We start from the raw sequence: 13,638 nt of genomic DNA, 5'->3' as shown, positions 1-13,638 counted from the left end.
TTCTGCTCCACTTCCTCATCTCAGTTCTTGGCAATCCTATATCTATATACTTAGACTAATTTTTAAGAGTCACTTATGATCTCTATATTTTTCTCTCATCTTACAGGCAATTAGAAAACTCAAATAACTGTGTATTTAAAATATGAAAATCTGTTCATTTGTTACTGTTGTGAGTCTCCATTATTAAATAACAGCCAGAGCCCCTTAATGAATTTCCTTACATCTGCCATTTCCCTCCATAAAGTATTTTATGAAGTTCAAGGGATCAGAATGATACTTTTTAAAGAATCAGATCATATTACTCTTATGCTTAAAACCTCCTGATAGATTTTTCCCTTTTTGTTCAGAGTCCAAACCAGAGTTCTTGCCATGAGTTTTGTCTTTACCTCTTTGATCACATCTCCCCTGAAATGCCCTTCTACTTAAAGTCTACTCCAGTTACAGTAATATCATTGTTCCTAAAAAAATAGAAACACATAAAAATGACTACCAAAAATACCAAATGCCAAAGAAAAGAAAGAATAAAGAAAGGAAGCAAGGAAAAAGGAAAGAATGAAAGAGAAAGGAAGGAAGGAAGGAAGGAAGGAAGGAAGGAAGGAAGGAAGGAAGGAAGGAAGGAAGGAAGGAAGGAAGGAAGGAAGGAAGGAAGAAAGGAAGGAAGAAAGGAAGAAAGAAAGAAAGAAAGAAAGAAAGAAAGAAAAAAAGAAAGAAAGAAAGAAAGAAAGAAAGAAAGAAAGAAAGAAAGAAAGAAAGAAAGAAAGAAAGAAAGAAAGAAAGAAAGAAAGAGAAAGATCCTAAACAAAACTCGGAAAAACTCTTGACTCAATCTGTCTGGAATGCTCTACTGTCCAGTCAACTCACTCACTTGTTTGAAAAAGTAAATGTTATATTATGCTCATTTATTTTCCCTCTATTCTGAGACCAAACTCATCAAGGGTAGGGATTGTTTTGTTGATTCACAGATGTATTCCCCCAAATAAGAAGGATGCATGGCATACTGTAATGTTAGCAAATGTCTGTTGAATGCACACCTTTAAGAGTGAGTGAAGAAAAGAAAATTTCTACTTTTGTTCAATTCTAGAGCTATCCAGTGTTTCTAGCACAGTCTCAGGTAATGGCAACTCCTGCTCCGTCTGAGCTCTGATCCTAGCTGTCCCTCACTCTTCCTCCCTGACTGGGGGGAAGCAGACCTTGTTTTCTGCAGAATCATGTAATTGGAACCACTCCATCCCTTTTATTCTATCAATTAGTGTGGAATTCTACTTAGACCCAGAAGAAATTTTTCTCTGACTGAGCACCCTACTCCATTTTGAGTTACCTTTCTTTTGGGGCAAGGGATATTAGAACCCAGAATTAAAGTTTAATCAGCTTTTACCTGTACTTACTAGCCCACTTACAACGCTCATGTTTAAAAGAATAAAGAACCTGTTTTAACTCCACCCCTGAAGTTAGAAAGGTTAAATTTTAATCAGGCAAATATAAACAGGTAATGATTTGGAAATAGCTTTAACAATTTATTGAGAAGATTCAACCCAGTGGAGTGTGATGGTTTTATTTTTCACAATTACCACTATAAATTATGCTCCAATAAGCCACCCCATTTCCTGTGTCTTAATAGCATTTTCAGCTGGTTCCCTAACTTTCTTGTCACTTTTGGTAATTAAACTCCAGTTTGACTTCAAAGTCTATTAATGCTCATCTCCTTCCTCTTGCAGCACAAGCCTAATTTCTGGACCTTTCAAGGTGGACAGGTCTTCTCTCTTTTTTTAGGTTCTTATCTTCTGGAGCGGTTAGGGAACTAGCAGAATGATGCAACCAGGGTTTATCCTATGTAATTGTCAGGGATAATTACATAGGTTTTTATTTTTATTTTGTTGCCTCCCAAGTTGTGGTGATCTAGAATCACTCTCAGTGACTTGGTCAGTCAATGCTAGCGCTCAAAGTTGCATTGGTGCTCAGGTACTGTGGTACAGGGGACCAGGGGGCCATCAACCCAGGTAGGTTGCCTGTGCCCTAACCCCTGACTATCTCCTCCATCCTGGGTCTGTTTTGACCAGGTTCTGTTTAATGCCAGTGGTCTCTGTTGATGTAAGGGTTTTGCAAAGATAGTATTCCAGATTACCTGAAAAGGATGTCAAATTATTTCTGATTCCCATGCCACTCCACCCTTGGTACCGAAGATCCATCAGAGAGATAGTTGTGTCCCTCAGAAATATGTTCAGTGATCCATTTTAATTATCCTTCTTCAAAAATAATGAGACAATAAATAAGCACCAGACATTGGGTTTTGAAGCATCTCCTCTCCCCTACTGGTGAAAATATGTCAGGATGCTCAAAGGGTTCAGCCAAAATTTGTTTTTCTCTGGAAGACAATCTCAAGACAAGATTGAGATTCTTCAGTTCAGTCACAATCACACTCTAAAGGGTGAGATGATAGATACAACTTCTTGGAGTCTTTTCCTTGTCACTAGGCACTAAGTAAATGGCATTCACGGATAAAGTTAACTCAAATTTGTGCTCACCTTTAATATTAAGGTGATGTTTCTGAAAAGAACATTCTAACCAGAAACTGTCACTGTCACTGTCACCCCGTTGTTCATCGATTTGCTTGAGTGGGCACCAGTAACGTCTCCATTGTGAGACTTGTTACTGTTTTTGGCATATTGAATACGCCACGGATAGCTTGTTAGTCTCATAACGAGGAATTAAAATCTACAAAGTTCTTTGATTTTAAATCTGCCCTCGTAACTAGATTTTACTAAGAAATATGAGCAGAAGAGATATAGGATACTTCCAAGCCAAAGTAAGAAGCAGACCTGTCTCAAACCAGCAAAAGTAGTCTATATCAAACGTAGTTTATATCTAGAAACATTCCATATTGGGAGGGCTGTACAAGAAAACGAACTCTTATCCACTGTTGGTGGGCCTGTTACTTGATCCAGCCTCTCTGAACAAGGGTTTGGGACTTCTCAAAAAATTAAGAATAGACCTTCAGTTTGACCCTGAAGTTCCACTTCTGGACATCTACTCCAAGAATACAAAAATATTTACCTAAAAGGCTGCATATATACATATATAAGCATATATATGTTAATTGAAATATTTTATATATACATATATAAATATAATGGAATAATATTCAGCATGAGAAAAGAAAAAAGCATTGCAGTTTGTTGCAACTTGGACTAAGTTAGAGAAAACCATGCTAAATTAAGTGAGTCAGAACAAAAAGATAAACACCAGATGATCTCACCCATTTGTGAAATACAAAGAAACAAAATAAGGGAATAGATCATAATTTCTCAACAGGAGACCATATGATCAAAACAGTGTAAATAGAGGGGTGCATGTCATGGCATAAGACCAGGGTCTAAGACTGGTAGAACTGGGAAAACTACAGGAAAAAGAGAAGCTTGGGAGGAGGCTAAAACTAAGAAAAGGTTGAGAAAAACGGTCTAGGAATTTCCTTATGGAAATGACATATGGTCTGTTCACCTGTTATCTGAAGGTGCTGACGCAGCGTGAGGGTCTCAGGATCCTGGCACTCTGGTAATGGAAATAATGTAGCAGCACTTAAGTATAAAACAATATTGTACTATTGCCAATAATAACAACTAAAGTACAATTAAAAGGAAAACAAGATAACCTGCTCCAGGCACTCTTTGCACTTACAATGACTGGTTGTTAGTGATGACCCTGGAAATGATAAGGCCACAAGCTGGGAGAAGCCAGAATCCCTGGTTCACTTACAGATGAAAGTGATTGAACTCTCTGTTGAACTTGACATCTGCTTTGATCCACTACATGAGATAAAATTTATTTTTGTTGTACTTTTTGGGTCACACATGGCAATGCACAGGGGTTACTCCTGGCTCTAAACTCAGGAATTACCCCTGGCGGCACTCAGGGGACTATGTGGGGTGCTGGGAATCAAACCCTGGTTGGCCGCATGCAAGGCAATCACTCTACCTGCTATGCTATTGCTCCAGTCCGTGAGATACAATTTATTGTATTTGGACTGTTACAGGACTTGGGTTCACTGGTGATGGTAGTTTAATATTAAACTATTACGTATGAGAATGAAGCAACTCTCTCTGACACTGGTATAGGGAGAAAGAAACCTCTTACAACGAACACTGACCTCCTTGCATGAAACAAATCACACTTTTCCAGCTTACAATGTTCCTATGTAAACTTGGGGTGGATTAAACTCCAGGAGTAGGAGGGTAAGCTTAACTGGCTCTTCTTTTGGTCTGGGGAGAACTTTTGGCCTAGTTATCAGTTTTAGACAGTAAAAGATGATTCACTAAGCATCCTAGGAATTATTTGGAAAAATTAAAATTTCCTCATGGAGCCCTTATTTTTTTTTAATTTATTCTTTTATTGAATCACCATGTGGAAAGTTACAAAGCTTTGAGGTTTAAGTTTCAGTTATACAATGCTTGAACATCCATCCCTTCACTAGTGCACATATTCCACCACCAAGAATCACAGCATACCTCCCCCCCAACCCCCCACCTCCCCAGCCCCCCACCCTGCCTGTGTAACTGATAAATTTCACTTTACTTTCACTTTACTTTGATTGCATTCAATATTTCAACAAAAATCTCACTATTATTGTTTGGAGTTTCTCCCCCCTAAAGTCGGACCTGCTGAAAAGGAAGCATTTGATAATTTGTTTTCCATTGCTGAGAATGAAGAGATATGAAGTCAAGCAGCCGCACTAGCAGCCACACAGTTTTGTATTTCTGTATTTTAGTATTTTAGTAACTAAGTTTAGAGAAATATCTGCCAGAAATTGCATCATTGCAAGCTTGTACCTCTCAGCTACTTTATATTCCACATATGAGTGCAATCTTTCTATGTCTGTCTCTTTCTTTCTGTCTCTTTCTTTCTGACTCATTTCACTCAACGTGATACTTTCCATGTTGATCCACTTATATGCAAATTTCATGACTTCATGTTTTCTGACAGCAACATAGTATTCATTCCATTGTGCATATGTACCAGAGTTTCTTTAACCAGTCATCTGTTTTGGGGCACTCTGGATTTTTCCAGATTGTGGCTATTGTAAACAGTGCTGCAATGAACATAGAAATGCAGATGTCATTTCTACTATACCTTTTAGACTCTCTGGGATATATTCCCAGGAATGGTATTGCTGGGTCAAATGGAAGCTCAATTTCTAATTTTTTGAGATTCGTCCATATTGTTTTCCAAAAGGGCTGAACCAGTCGGCATTCCCACCAGCAGTGAAGGAGAGTCCCTTTCTCCCCACATCCATGACAACACCGGTTGCTTTTATTTTTTGGGATGTGGGCCAGTCTCTGTGGTGTGAGATGATATCTCATTGTTGTTTAGATCTGCATCTCCCTGATGATTAGTGATGAACATTTTCTCATGTGCCTCTCAGCCATTCGGGATCCCTTGTTTTATATACACACTGTCTCAAGGAAGCCAGACACCCTCACCCTAGTTTGATAACCACAGACATGTACTCCTAGGATTTTGGTTCCTTTCTCAGTTTCCTGCCATTGAAAAGCTAGTGTGAGACTTCCTGAAGGGGCAACTGTGGTGACCCTAATGGCCGAAAAAGATGCCTTATGGTTTTGTGCCTGGAAAAAATATTTCTGGACTTTCATCCCGGCCTGACTTTGGTGGCAGTGACTCATAGGTTTAACATGTACCTTATTCCCTTCCTGTTGTTGAGCTAGAGTGTGGTAGGTTTCAGGATCACCAAAACATTACTAACTTGGACCAAGATGTCAGTGCAGCACAGGGGACACAGAGTACCACAGTGGGCAGCATTCCAGAAGGGAAAAGGGGTCTTATTGGAGGCAAAAGTTTTCTGGCACGTGGGGAAAATGTAATGTTTTTAAATTTATATATGAAGACTGGAGAACAGAAAATTCGAGGCAGGAGGTTCTAAAAAGTTATGTTTATAGAAAGTAAGTAGGGATCAGTTTTCTGACAGGTTAGCTTTGGAGGAAACTGGGGAGGGAACCATGTGGGAACTCTGACTTTATATGTCGCATGGAATTATTGTCAGGGCAGTCTTGGCGCTGAATCACGGAGTGTGTTCTGTGGTTATAGAGTCTTTCTGTGAAAGAGCTGCTCCTAGTGCTAACCCACAGGGAAAGATTAAGCGATCTTAACTAGAAGGCTAGAGGCAAGAAGGTACAGGGCAGCAAATGATCAAGTCTGAAAATTTTACCATTAAAGACTTAATGGTTATAGTGTATAATGTCATTCTTAAAGTGTGAGTGTTTCCCAAGAGAAGCAATTAACATGGGCACATCTGCATCCGAGTGTTACTGAATAATTCTGAAGGGCTGTAAATTTCTTTGCTATGTACTTGTATATATAAATTGTGAAAGGTAACCAACTTATCTAACTTCTGCAATGTGATAACTATTTTAAAATCAATTGTTTTTAGTTTTAAGGCTACCCCTGGTGGTGCTCAGGACTTACTCTTGGCTTGATGCTCAGGTATCACTCCTTGCAATGCTAGGGAGACCATTTAGAGTCAAGGAATGAACCTGGGCCGACCACATGCGAGGCAAACATCTTATCTGCTGTGCTCCCTTTCTGACCACTAAAATCCATTTTTGAAAGGACACACAGGAGGTGGTTGTGATGAGTTATATTATGGTTAATATACTTGTCTCTTTTAGAAGATGACTTAGTATACCTGTTTTATTGGTGTTAGACTTGATTATATGACTCATTTGTGCAGTACTATTTGATCGAAGTGAAAAGAGCAGAAATGTCTTTGTGAGAAAAAACTACTATGTGTCTACACTGTCTCCTTTTCCTTCCCCCCCTCCCCGCATAAGATTCATTTAATAGATAGAGGTTGGTCCTTTAGCCTATTCTCAAGATAGGGAAAACTTCAAACAGAAGTGAAGCTGACTTAAAATTGGTAGGTAGCTTGAATTGAGAAGCAAACATTTGTTATTGCTGACCACCAAGATTCTGGATTATTTTATTACAAATATATAGCATATCTATTTTATTTTATACTATAAATACAAGCTACCTAAACTCACCTTATTACTGCAATAACTGAAACTGGATTTGAACTCAGACCGGCCTGACTTTAAAGTCCATAACTTCCTCTTCACAGAACACATCTCTTAACAGGAAGAACTTAGAAACTTAACCATGATGTCTTCATAGAACATAGCCTCTACTCCTCCCTCCTTCCACTTCTTTCTGCAGCTGACCCAGCAGAAATGAAGAATTTTAAGGAGATCATGCCATTCCCATAAAAGCCCCACATAGATGGGATTAGAATGGAACTGAACAAATGATCTCATCCCCCCAGTTGGTGTCTGCCTGCCTTCTTTTTGGAAGACTAAAGCAGGGGAGGGAGTAACAAGTGAAGATCATAAGGAATCCCATGCTGCCCAAGAGCTTCCCAAATGTCCTTTCTGGCTCAGTGTGGTGGAAGCTGGTATAATCTGGTAGATAGGCAGTAGCTGGTGCCATGGGAATGGATCAACCATTGCTAGCTTCCTTCCACCCCTGGAGTAACTTTGATTTGACATGGACACCTCTCTTTGGAAGGGGAATAGCCCAAGGGCTGCCATTCACAACAAACAGAAGACTCATGAATACCAGACTGGGTCTTAGGCAAAACAAAATTCTGCTACTTCGATTGGGTATTCAGAAGGAAAGGGATAGATACAGAATACTATCTCTCATATATGAGACTTAATGGTACATAGTAAGGTAGCAACAAGAGGTCAAAGGCAACACAAGGGGAGAACAGACCCACAAAATTGAGATGGGGGTGGGCATTAAAAAGGGAGAGGCATTGGGGACCTCAGAAAGGGAAGTAGGTACACTGGTATTATAAATCACAATGTCTTAATCAACTAAAAAAAAGATTTATAAAAACAGATGGAGTAAATCAGATCACTCGGGAGAAACAAGCAAACAGATGTGCAAGGAGTAGAAATAATCAAAAAGTGCCTGCCCCAAAGCTGTGATGTTTTCTCTTTGATTGAAATAGAAAATAGAGATTTTAGCTCTTTCTTTGAATTTTCTCTTAGGATTCTATTTCAGGGAAAATTCAGTCTGGGTTGATGTCCTGGAGAATTGAATCTAAAAAGAGTCTAAAGAGTGACCTGTCCTGTAATGTGTCATGGGAAGCTGGAAGTCAGGGACTGAGTAGGGACAGAAAGTGGTGCAGGCTGACTCTGTGCACGATTTCCTCATTCAGGAAGGTGCAACTATGTAGTTCACCAGCAGGAACCAACTTGGTCACTTGTTTTGCTTTTAAACTGTCTTGAATTCACTATAGGTTCTACACCAAGAGATTGATTATACTGAGGAGCTGTTGACACTTCAGTTTTGTGAGCTCTATATTGCCATCCTGGAAATCAGAGCCCCCAAGTAACATTCCATTTTGTATTATAATATATACTTTTGGGATGTGTACAAGACAAGAACTATCCTGGTGTACTTGGGGGACCATGTGCTGTTGGGGATTGACTTCGGATTCTGCACATAAGAGACATGTACATTTGAGCTTCTTCTCAAGCTGCATGTTTCTGTCCCTTTTATTTTTAAGAAAGGAGGAAATTTTATTAAAAATTGTCAATTAATTTTCTATATTTTAATTGTGAAAAATATATTTCACACTCTATATAATGGGTTTATTAGTTCATCTTTTATAATTTTTTTTGAGCTGAGAAATTTTGGGTGACTTAATTTTTTCAGTTCAACAACAGAAGAACTTTTTACAAGATTAATCCTTAGTTTCCTGGACTTAAGCAAATGTCTTAAAGGCTGAACATTTTTCCCTCTCTGGCTCTCTTTTCATTTCCGGACCCCCATTCTACACTCCTCAAACCCTCATCTGAGCTTAATAATTTGCTCTCATTTTTAAACTTTATTCATCCTCCTCTTTATCTTTATTTAAACAATGTGCTTTACAAAGTTGTTCATCATGGTTTTTAATGGCATTTAATATTCCAACATCAATCTTTCATAATTTTTAAAAATCTCTTCTTTTCTATTCTTCTGTAGAAACCAGAGTCTTTAGCTGACCATTTTGGATTTTTTGAAATACTATTATGATTTTCTTCTCAACATTAATTGCCAACATTTGGATTCTAAATAATAAGCTTTTGATTTTCTTAATAATCTGCTAATAGGGTAAGACTACATTATTACCCAAAACCACAGGACCCAACTAAGAATCAATCGTGGTATCCTGCATTACATTTCTAATGAAATTTAAAATTTATCTCAAGTTTCTTCTGAAGTCATATTCAATTTATCTGCCAACATGTTAATACTGATACACTTGTGGCTGTGACAACAACTCTCAAGTATGAAGACATAGGCATTTTCAATGAAACCCTCAAAACAAACCACTGATAAGTCAGTCACAAGGACTGATTCATATTTTCTTCACTTTTTCTGAGCCTCATTAAAGTCAGAGTTAACATTAATAAGAATTCAACACACTGTAATTTTGTCTTTGTAGATTTAAGACTCCTGTTGAATTACTTTGACCAGAACTTTCAGCACCTGCTGGCTTTTCTGAGTAGTTATGACTACTATAACCAAATAGCAGAGAATAGATGGACACATTGCTTGGATTGCACTAATATATGAAGGGTGGTAAAGAAAGAGATCAATAATGTTACCTACACCCTTTGGGGTTTTTGAAGAAAACAAAGAGACCAGTGAATGAACCATGTTTTTGCTGCAGAGATAAGTGAAGGATTCAAAAAGTTATTATCTATAGATGCTTTTTAATTATATAAGGTCTTTCATGACTACATTCCAATACTGCATTAAGATTTAAGAGGCCTAAAAAGATTCTGGAGCCAGTTTTCCCCAGAGCAAACTCAAAGCTTTTCTGTTGCTGGAGACTCTAAAGAAGTAAAGATTTTCTGCTGCTCCAGAGTAATTTCCGTACTCACACAGGAATTTTGTATCCTTCTTATGTTCTTGACTGAAACCATGTTTATCCATCAAGTAGTCTATTAGCATCTAATCATTCTAGTTGATTACCTTTGTCTTGTAGTTTTATGACCTTCAACCATCACAGCTGATTTCACGTATACCTGAAGCTTTTTCAGGTGTGCAACAACTATGGTTCTTTTTTTCCTCAAAGAATGAGGAATATTATCAAAGTAAAGGTGTTTTTTACATTCATAGCAGGTATATCATGTTGGTGTCACTAAGAAGATGTCACTTTCCCTATAATTCTTTTTTGAAAAAACACCTATACATGTAAAGAAACTTAAGCAGTGGAAAAGCCTGAACTGATCTCAGAAGAAGTGTGCAGTACAAGTAGTCAGGAACTTCTCTGCCACCTTGCCAAGCAGAAAAGAGCCGTCTACACGTTCTTTTTATTCAGGGTGCCACTAGCTCTGTGCCCTGAGATCACTTCTGGTGGGGCTTGAGGAACCATATGGGGTGGCAGGAATTGAACCCAGGTCAGCCACATGAAAGGTAAGTACCTTTACCTACTATACTATATCTCACCCCACCCACCATTTCTACTTACTTAAAGAAATTAAGCTTAATGGTCTATCTTGGGACAGGCAACCCCTTTAAATTTCTGTGTTGATTTTGTTATAATAACTTCAGACGCACCATTTTCCTGTCCCCTCTATCCTAACCTACATATTTTCATATAAGTACCCAGAGCATAAACAAAGCATCTGCCTTTTAAAAAGAATTATTCATGTTTCTATTTCCTGACAAGATATTTGAGCAAAAAACTAATCAGAAATTAAAGACACAGGTATTAAACCAAGAAAAGTATTGGACTCAGAAGATGTCTTAGTGTTTTTGCCAGATAAGCATGAGGGTGCTAATTTAATCCCATACTGTGCTAAGGTGATATTCCCAGCCCCACAGCCTGGAGAGGGAAAAATAAAAAACAATAAAAGTTTTTAAATGAAAATAAGTTAAGGACACAGTTTAGTTTTAAATTTGAGATAGGGATGTGCAAGGGATTGACCTCAGGACCTCATACTATGAAGGATGCAAGCACTTAACAACTGAGCTGCATCACTGACCACAATTTTTGAGAAGTTTAAACAAGCAAGGCTAGTAACAGAAACAATTTCTCAGATTAAATATTTGTAGTAAGTAATGAGTGCAGCATGCCAGCATTCATATTTATAGCCAATGTTCCCTCTGAATTTATTATGCAATTGAAATATGACCAAGAAAGTAGAAGTCATTTTTAAAAGAACCATATATAAGCCCACCTCACCTCACTAGAAAACCAAGGTAATTTTTTCTGATTCCCCATGAGTATACCTCATTTGTATTCAGAGGTTTCCACACTTATTTGGCTTACAGGCATCTCTTTAGAGAAAAAATACTGTGCTCTCTAGAAATTGACCTTCTTCAGGCAAGCAAACAAACAGTTACGTGCCCCAACTACACTCAAGGTTGCCATCACCCTTGTCCAGTATCACTCATCACTCACTTTGGGAAACACTGCCACACATACTTTGATACAATTCAAAGCCATATTGTTTTCTTTTTTACTTTATTTAAAGATCATGGTTTAAAAAGTTGTTTATAATACAGTTGTTACGGGCGTTCAATGTTGCAACATCAATCCCACCACCAGAGCCATCCCCTCCACCATGCCCCCCATTTTTCCACCATGCCTCACACATACCCTTTTAGCAGGCGCAGAATAATTTATTTCTTGTTGCTTGTTATAACTAAATGGCTAATGGGATTATTAAAAAACACTATAGTAAAAGATTTGTGAACAGCATTATATGTCATCATTGGGTCATTAAGTCTTGCCTGTATGTTTACTACGCTGCTTGTTGCTAGTTCAGTCTTCTGTGTTATTGTTTTTGTTTATCATACTTAGTTGGCATTCATGTTACTTTCTCATCTAATTTGGGGTGTTCCAACTGGGATCTCAGTATGTGAAATTTGGAGGCATGGCACTGCCACACATCTAGGAGCGACAGAATCTGTAGAACTGGGTCAATGAGTTTCCATGGCAGCAGCTGTGGAGTGTGAGTGTGGCTGCCAGGGCATCTGGAAGTACAGGGGGGTGGGGGAAGCAGACTGTCCCCACTCTGAGCAGACCCCAGAGTTCTCAGCCAGAAAAATAGTGACCTGTGAATTTTATCATTTTGTGTCTCTGTAGATTAGTCAAAAAGCAGTATAGTTGGGCCATTGGTATGGTAACTGGTGGGGGGTGTGGGTGCAGCTGGGTGGGGACTTCAGCAGGGTGGGGACTTGGCCTAGTCATTGTACTATTGCTCTGGCCCAATTAACAAGTATTTATTAAGCCCCTATTAGATGCTGAATGTAAATGACAATGGGAAAAAACATATTCTCTGTTCTTTAGAATTTACAATTTAGACAGAATAGGCAATAGCAATGAAATACACGAGGAAATAAACAATTTACTAAGTGCTAATAAAGAAATAAAATTTTCTTCACTAAAATTTCAGCCAGAACACTCGTGTACTCATAAATTTTAGTGACTTGCATCTCTCTGAGATTCAGTTGTGAATCTGTAAAGCTGGACCCATGGATAAGTTCACGTGATGGTGGCTGTGGGATGTGGGTGTGGCTGCTGGGGCTTCCAGAAGTATATGGGATGGGGCGAGGTTTATGGCCCCCCAAAGACTGCTTTCAACTATTCTTGTTGTTTATTTTGGGGTCACACAAGAAGTGCTCAGGGACTCTTGGCTCTGCACTCAGGAATTACTCCTGGCAGTATTGGCGTATCACAAAGGATGCTGGGGATCAAACACGAGTTGACATATGAAGGCAAGTACCTTATCCACTTTACTATATTTCTGCCCCCTGCTTTCAACTCTCAAAGTGAATTATAAACATTGCTATTTGTTAATATGTTTGCATAACAATAATTTATATGGTTATGTAATAGTCCATCCAGTTGATATATTGTTTCCTTCATTAAAAAGAAGAACAACTGTATTATTTGAGTTAGAATTAAATAAGACTCACAAGAACATCAATATGACACAAATTAATGACGTGCATAAATGTTATTGAGCTACAAGGTAATTGACTATACAGTGGAAAGCAGCTTGTATAAATTATATTTAAGAGTCTTGATACACTATAAAAGCAAAACTTTCTAGGAGAGGCTGCAGCGAAAGAAATTCCTCAGCTAAATAGAATTTTCTAGTCCTTTGAAAGGTTAGTTTCTAGAAATGAGATGCATAATCCCCACCCTTTTTCTTGTAGCCACACTTTTATTTGTGCAAAAGTGTAGACAATAAACAGAATGCTTCAATTAGATTAAGTTAATCAGATTACTTTCCTAGAAACTATCAATAATGTATGAATAACTAGTAGGCTTTATTAATTACCATAATCAATCAAAATTTATTTATTTATTTTGATTTTGGGCTATGTCCGGCTGTGTGCAGGTCTTACTCCCGACGCTTAGCTTAAGGTCCATTCCTGGTAGGAATTGGGGGACCATATGGGAAGCTGAGAGTCAAGCCCAGGTCAGTTGTGTGCAAGGCAGATGCCCATACCCATTGTGCTATTGCTCTGGCCCAATCAACAATATTTATGAAGCACCTACTAGATGTTGAATGTGAATTATAATGGGAAGAAGATATCCTCTGCTTCTTAGACTTTCATTTT

The 13,638-nt window shown here is 38.3% G+C and overlaps 1 pseudogene; it reads right to left on the bottom strand.

The window, feature by feature from the left end:
- Positions 1 to 9,014: 9,014 nt before the first annotated feature.
- Positions 9,015 to 10,272, bottom strand: LOC101557650 (eukaryotic translation initiation factor 3 subunit E-like; annotated as a pseudogene).
- Positions 10,273 to 13,638: the final 3,366 nt, after the last annotated feature.

The sequence above is a fragment of the Sorex araneus genome, chromosome 2, assembly GCF_027595985.1.
Source record: "Sorex araneus isolate mSorAra2 chromosome 2, mSorAra2.pri, whole genome shotgun sequence".
Classification (NCBI taxonomy): domain Eukaryota; kingdom Metazoa; phylum Chordata; class Mammalia; order Eulipotyphla; family Soricidae; genus Sorex; species Sorex araneus.
This window is presented reverse-complemented; position numbering and strand designations above follow the sequence as displayed.